Here is an 8,577-nt window from a genome sequence, read left to right on the forward strand (position 1 = left end):
GTCCCACTTAATGTCCACAGTTTAGGATAAAATACTTTTAAAACATTAAAAGAACTGTAAGTTGTATGGTTACCACAATAAAGCAATATAAAAGAATAGACTCTCAGAAGTGTTCAAACATGAAGTGGAAAACATGCATGTCACTTACAATGAAGGGGAACCAAGCTGGACAATTGCAGCATTGTGATCAATAATCATCTTTTAGAAATGACATAACTTGCATGTCTCGGCAGACACTGGTAAGATTATAAGAATAATGGCACTGTGTCACCCAGCAATTACTACAAATGATCTAATGCAACTGAGTCTAAAATGTAAACACAGTTTACTATTCTCAATTTCCTTTCATCCGGTGTTAGATAATAGGGCTCATGTAATTCTTATCTAAGTAAAACACAATTCTTCTGTGTCATTAGCAATTACCTTGCGTGTAGCCAGATCTATATTTAGGAACCCTTTAAAACTTCATACAGAATAATGTATCAGTTTTCAGCTATGTGCATACACTAAATATTTGTCATCCTGAACAATTGCTCATGAACTTCTATGGTCTCCCATGATTTGCTATGTTGGATCCCACTTGCTTGACTGATATAGATCGAACAGGCTGCTCAGCAGATAGACCAGTATTTCTGTACACCAATTGTTCTTAAGCTGGACCTAAAATGATCACAAATATTTCAGGTGACATTAAAGTGTTAGGCTCAACACACACCATACAATCTAGGTTGTTCAATCTTACCACTTTCATGTAGTATAAGAGCTTTTACAATCAATCATCCAAGGTATTTTCAATCTGTTGGCCCTTATACTACATAGATTTGGTAAATCTGTACAACCAAGATTGTATGGTGTGTGTTGAGCTTAACTTAAATGAAAACAAAGTTAAGAGATAACAATTGTATCTATCCTTCTCCTCCTAAAAATAACTTTTAGATATCCCTCAGTTTTATGTTATGTTTAAAAACTTAAAAAAGCATATTTATTGTTTTGTCTCAGCTGAATGTAACAGTCTGTCTTTGTGTCTCAGAGTGCTCAAATATTTTAATATATTATTAATAATTATAAATATATTATATTTTATCTATACTTTTCTGGCAGAGAACTTCGCTTCCTAGAGCAAAGTATTTTATGGCTGTAATTCCTTTTCAGTAATGCAACTGGGTCCTGACTGGAGAAAAACTGTAAATTGCATAGTACAATATTAACTCTTTCAGGCAGAGAAAGAAGAAAAGCAACACAACATATTTATTTGTGTGCTGTACATACAGCCAAAAATTGAAGATTGTGGAACGCTAGAATTAATTTACACACAGTGGCTTTCCTACAATAGGGCGCAGGGGGGCGTGGCACACCAGGTGACAGCCAGCCAGGGAGTGTCGCCACGACCCCCTATTGTTGCAGACAGTGCAGGAGGGGAAGAGCAGCGCTGGAAGGAGGGGTGACTGGGATAGCGGCGGGGAGGGGGGAAAGATCCCCCTCTCCCTCACCTGGGTCTCCTCCTTCTGCCTCTCTTCCCCTCCAAATGACAGCAGGGGCAGCGGGCAACTTACAGTCAGGGCGGGCGGGCAGAGACTACTCACTTTACTTCTGCGTTCCAGCAGCTGGAACGCTGGGTCGCCGTCACGTGCCTCTTCTGCGCCTCCAATGCTGTGACACGCATTGAAGGCGCAGAGGCACGTGACGGCGACGGAGCGCTCCAGCTGCTGGAACGCAGACGTAAAGTGAGTAGTCTCTGCCCGCCCTCCCTTACTCTAAGTTGCCCGCTGCCCCCGCTGTCATTTGGAGGAGAAGAGAGGCAGAAGGAGGGGACCCAGGTGAGGGAGGGGGGGATCTTTCCCCCCTCCCCGCTGCTGCCCCCACTGCCCCTCCTTCTAGCGCTGCTTCCCCCTTCCTGGAGCAGCTATACTGGGGGAAACTAAACTAGCTATACTGGGGGCATCTATACTAGCTATACCGGGGCAACTATACTAGCTATACTGGGGGCAGCTATACTGGGGCAACTATACTAGCTATACTGGGGGCAACTATACTGCAGGCAACTATACTAGCTTTACTGGGGCAACTATACTAGCTATACTGGGGCAGCTCTGGGGGAAACTACACTATCTATACGGGGCAACTATACTAGCTATACTGGGGGCAACTATACTGGGGCAGCTCTGGGGGCAACTATACTATCTATACTGGGGGCAGCTATACTGGGGGCAACTATTCTAGCTATACTGGGGACAACTATACTGGGGGCAACTATACTAGCTATACTGGGGCAACTATACTGGGGGCAACTAAACTAGCTATACTGGGGGCAACTAAACTAGCTATACTGGAGGCAACTAAACTAGCTATACTGGGGGCAACTATACTATCTATACTGGGGCAGCTCTGGGGGCAACTATACTAGCTATACTGGGGGCAACTATACTAGCTATACTGGGGCAACTATACTAGCTTCACTGGGGCAGCTATACTGGGGGCAACTGTACTAGCTATACTGGGGGCAACTATACTAGCTAATACTTTAATCTACAGTTAGCTCCGCCCTCATCCAGTCATGACCACGCCCAATTTTTTGCCGGTTGTGGCCACGCCCTTTTTAAAGGGGGGTGTGTTTTTTAATACCCAGCACCGGGTGCCAAATGCCCTAGGTACGCCACTGTTTACACAGTAACCCCGCAAGGGGGGAGCCATCTCCCACCGCACCAGACAGTAGCAAAAAACAAACTGAGGGAAACGTCCCCCCATAACATACACAGCCGTGTATTGAAGCCTTGTCAGCTGACCACACTCACTTTCTCATACATACATACACAGTCCATACATGCCCTAGGATCCACTATGGGTAACCAGGTATGTCCAGCAAGGTAAGTAGCTTCACCACACTTCAATGCCTAATTGTGTCACACAGATCACATGTGACTCTTGAAGAAACTGTGTACACGGGAGATTCTACAGATGTCCTCAGTATGAGTACTCACTGCCACGCCATCGCACTTAGTCATCTAGGTGAAACATCCATTTACAGAGCCAATGCTCAGTCCTATAGGGGTCAAGGTGGACCAGCTGCAATAGCAGCTAGTATTGCAATTGTAAGAGACAGTCTCTATCTCCCACCAGATCCGGCTAACAGCCACAGTTCAGCAACCCCAGCAGAGTGTATAGCTTAGCTTAGCAGGCTTAAAGCATAGCACACATTGCCCAAGCGGGCTCTCACCACCGCTGGGCTCCACAGTGCGGATGATCTATTCAGTTGCTTATGACTGGGAAGGCTGGACTCCGGTCTACGCCGAGGGATCCCCTTAATGGCTCAAGGATGCGAGGAAACTGTTCAGATGTGCGGTACGCTGAAGCACACAGCTCCTGTTTCAGCGTGGCAGAGACAGCGGCAGCGCGATGACGTCATCAGACAGGCCGGCCGTGTCACGTGACATATTTTTTGCTACTGTGCTGTACATACACTAGTGTATCTCATCATTTCACTTAAAGCGGTATAAAACCATGACATAATATTCAATAAAAACATGTTTTCCTACTTTTTATATGCCATACGGTTATCATATTTGCATTTCTGCACAGGTATTATTATTCATTTAGAAATTATACGTTCCCAAAAGTACAGTTTTTTGCTTTGAGAGCAAACTTTGCATTTTATTCATAACTGGCTTTATTCATTAAGTATTGAACACAAGATAACATTATCTACACTTCAGAGGCGTCCACATTTCTCTGCACTGAACTTCTTAGTCCTGTGTGTAACCCTTTATATGCTGTTCTAGTAAAAAAAAATGCTGGTTATATATAATATGCTGTAAATAATTTTTTAGAGCAAAGAAGAAATGCTGGGTTTCATTCCACGTTAAGGTTCCCTTTAATGACCTTCATTCATAGAGCACAGTGTGGTAAATGTAAAATGCTCGGTAAATCACCACATTATGTATTTTAGACTTTTGTGTGCTAATTCATAAAAAAATTCACAGATGCAGTAGAAGTTTGGTAATTTACCGGCTTCAATAGACAAAAACATGTTCGGTAATAGCCTGAGCACTGTGAAGTTACAAGCTGTTCCATGCAGTGAGGGCATTACAATAGTAGGTGGCATCCCGGCATCCCTTTAGATGTACGTTTGTTATACTGCCTCTGCTCACTCTGAATCTGTCTATTAGTCTTTCTTAACATGTTACGCTTTATTAATTAAGGCCTAACTTGTACAGTGTTCTATGTTAAAGAATTTGTGATTTTTTTATTTTTTTTTACATCTTAATTACCAAAATCCTCTTGATAATTTATTAACTATGGTTTCTGGGATTATGTATTTCAGGATCTAAATCAATGCTTGATTAAAAAAAAAAAGACAAGAAAACCTAGTTTATCTATTTAATGCCATCTTCTACATGATAAAGGGATTTCTCTGCCTCTGCAGCTTCTTTGACAGAAGATTGGTGACACAAAGTGGTACAACAAGGACAAACACTAATGCTGGGAACACACAATGCAATTTCCCGCCTGATCGACGGTGATCGGAAGGAAAAATGTACCGTTTGCACATGTTCAAACTGCTACCGATCGATAAAGGAATCAATTTTCTGAGATAACTTCACAAAATCGATTCCTTTCTTGATCAGAAACAGATCGGACATGTCAGAAATTATTTCCTGATTCCCATTTATCGGACAGGAAATTGTATCACTTGCTGCCAGCAGCATAAGTCAGTATGGTGTGAACTACACAAAGGTCACAATTCCCTAAACTTATCTCCTGTATTTAAAGGGACCCTGAGCAGTGGCTAAAAATGAAATTCTGAACTTACCTGGGGCTTCCTCCAACTCCCCATAGCCCGTGAGGTCCTTTGGTGTCCTCTGGATCCCCTTTATGCTCCCGTTGGAAGCTACATAAGCGCCCAAAGTGGTGCGCAACTGCACATACATAGCCCGTTCATGATCCCAGATGGATCACATGCTCGTCGCCATGAGCATTCTGCACAAGCTCGGTTCAGACTTACCCGAACTGTGAATGATCCAAGCGCGTGGCCGGGCTACGCATGCACAGCTCTGGGCACACCTTAAGGAGCCACCAATAGGAGCACAGAGCATTATTATTATTATTATTTAGTATTTATATAGCGCCGACATATTACGCAGTGCTGTACAGTGTATATATATATCTTGTCACTAACTGTCCCTCAAAGGAGCTCACAATCTAATCCCTACCATTGCCATATGTCTATATTATGTAGTGTAAGTACTGTACTCTAGGGCCAATTTAGGGGGAGCCAATTAACTTATCCGTATGTTTTTGGAATATGGTAGGAAACCGGAGTGCCTGGAGGAAACCCACGCAGACATGGAGAGAACATGCAAACTCTTTGCAGATAGTGCCCTGGCTGGGATTCGAACTAGGGACCCAGCGCTGCAAGGCGAGAGAGCTAACCACTACGCCACCGTGCTGAGCATGCAGATGGTATTTGCTGGCTACGGGGGAGGAGAGGGGGTTGGCGGGCTGGAGGAAGTAAATTCAGAATTCCATTTTTAGTCACTACTCAGGGGCCCATATGCAATTCACTTTTTCACCTGAGTTTTCTCCTACGAGAAAATTTTTCATTTTCAATTTAAAATAAAATTTTAGCACTTTGCAATTGAAAAAGTATCAACAAGTAGGTAAAAAGCACTATCAAAACTATTTTGAGCATTTTTTTGCTTGCTGATGGTTTAAAAGTCATTTTTTTGACAAGGTTCAAAATATCACCTAGGAGAAAAATCAGGTGAAAAATGGAATTGCATATGGGCCAGGGTGTCTTTAATAACTTTTCTGAGCTTTTTTTTTACTATTATCACCATGGAAATAAAGCATTTAGTATTCACTTAGCAATTTATATCATCCTAACCTTAAAATAAGGATTCTGTCTTTAAGTTAAGGAATGGTTTCTAAAGTTAAGGTTATAATCCTTAAGATAATACATTCTAAATTTAAAGACGGGCCCAAATGCAGTTCACTCTTTCTCCTGAGTTTTTTCTCGGTGACATTTTCACACCTTATCAATAAAATGTCTTTTAAACCACCAGCAAGCAAGAACATACTCAGAATAATGTTGACAGTACTCTTTTACTTACTTTTTTTTTTTTTTATTGTAAAAGACTTAAACATTATTTTAAAGAGAAGATGACAATTATCCCCTAGGAGATAACTCAGGAGACAAAGTGAATTGCAAATGGCCCAGGGTGTTAATTCATAGAGAGGAATGCAAGTAATAACAGCTGTAAAGTGTGTAAGGAATTATCACCTGGCCTGAGCTGTCATTAAGTGGAGTGTTAATAGAGACAGCAATATAAAATGAAGGATTCTGAGCTGTCCGCTTTATTTTTTAGTAGTTTATGCAGAAGGGGACTGTATATATATAGAAGTTTGGTCAAAGAGCTCAGAGAAGCTCTTTTGCATAGATAGCAACTGAAGTTTCTTAACTCTTCCTGTACTGGAAAACAATATGAGACTCTTTGCTTTGCTACTAATGTTCTATTTCTTATCTGTACTACACATACAATTCATTGTCTCATAAGTTTATTTTCGCTTCAGGTTTGTGTTAAGCAAGCAATGTAACATGCACTACCATAGCAGCTCACGCATTATCCAAGTACCGTGGGTCATGTTAACTGCTCAGTGTGTCGTACACTGCTGGCATTAGTACTATATTATCAGTGGTTCGTGCATCAGGCCCATATGGATTTATAGAACCCCATAATTCATCTTCTGGAAATCTGTTTCAGTGTTTCAGGCTCGACATAGGTTTCTGGCTCCTTTTGGAATGCTATAAAACTCATAGTGATTCTTTTTTCACATTACTTAACTGAAAACTGTGTAAAGTATATACCTTTCAATTCCTTACCTTGCAATAAATAAGAAAAAAACTTCCATTTCACCACGGCTACTGTGGCCTGTCTGATAGAGGCTAATGACCACTACAACAAGCTGTGGCGAGGTAGCAGCTAGGGAGAGTACCGCAACGCTCTATGTATGTAAGGGGCTTTAAACATATTGTACAGGATACGACCAATAATACACAGACAACAGAAAACAATAAAATACAAACAATAATACGATAGCACAAGAGTTTACAGTAAAAAAAAAAATAATATGCTGCAGGCTAAAATTCATCATTATATGCAGTTATCTTAATTAGATCACACAATTTTTATCTGTAAGGTGGCAGGCTGTAAGGTGGTAACAGGCCCCATTTGTTTTTTTACTTCATTATTTACAGTTTTAGACCTCAAACTCCATATTCTCTAAATCATACATTTCAAACTCTGGCCCGCGGGCCAAATCTGGCCCATTACATTTGGCCCTCAAGTGGTTTTCCCACTTTGCAGTATGTTTGGCCCACTCTAGACCACCAGGGAAGCTATATTGGAGGTGAAGCCCTAAAACACCAGGGAACCTATATGGGGGAGGTAGGGGAAAGCTATAAACACTAGGGCACTATATATAGGGAGGGTAGGGGCCTCTAGACACCAGGGAACTGTATAGGGGAGGGTGGGGGCCTCTCGACATTAGGGAATTATATAGGGGTTGGAGGAGGCCATTAGACACCAAGAAACTGTATGAGGGAGGAAGATGGCCAGTAGATATTCAGGTTGGCCCACAACTGGGTCTCAGTGTAAAATTTTGTCCCACTTTGTATTTGAGTTTGACAACTCTGCACTAAATGTAATGCTCCATCTACACCATTCAAATCCAGGCGCAATCGAATGGTGTAGAGGGGGCTTAACATGCTCTGATGAGCATGTTACATTTAGTGAATAAAGCTGTTTCACTTTAAACTGGCTGTCAGTGAAGGAAAATGTTTCAGAATTCTTATCATGTTCTTCATTGTTTAGCATATTTCTGCCATTGAGAAATGCATGTGATTTTTCTTTATAACATCAAAGAAAATTGTAAAAGGATAAAAAAATATATGACATATTCTACACACTTTTCAAACATTAAAAACCTAGCCGAGAAGTTTCTAGAAAGAAATACAAGCTTAAACTATATGGACATTAAAGGCAAAAAATTGCTGCATAAAGCAAAGCTCTTGTTCACTAGAATACAATTGCGTGCCCTGCAGCATCATTAGTTTCCGGTGGTGTCAAAACAAACAGGAATGATGTTGTCACTTAAGTTTGCATTGCTTTGATCCTTTAAAGCAGTTTAATTATATAGTACAAAATGTCAAAGTTCTTCTCAGGTTTGCTTGTGCTCATCAGTAAGTGGGATTCATTCTGAGGTTATTATTACTTCAGGCGTAGAGATAAAAACCTGAATCCATAAATACGATCTGAAAAGATGCTCCGAAACTTCAAAAGAAATGGATTTTCATACTATCACAGTAGAAACTTGCCAATTTATCGCCAGCAACACCAAAATAAAATAAATATCATAATGAAAAAACCCTCACCCTTCACAATAGTACAGTTTATTCTTTTGGATAGTGGTCAGTAATGGAAAGGCAAAAGCTGTTTTTAGATTAGACTATTACTATTCGTTCCACATTTGTATTACATGTTGTAAGATGAACTATGGGTATGAAATAAAAACTATGCTGAA

Source organism: Hyperolius riggenbachi, chromosome 2 (assembly GCF_040937935.1).
Source record: "Hyperolius riggenbachi isolate aHypRig1 chromosome 2, aHypRig1.pri, whole genome shotgun sequence".
Classification (NCBI taxonomy): Eukaryota; Metazoa; Chordata; class Amphibia; order Anura; family Hyperoliidae; genus Hyperolius; species Hyperolius riggenbachi.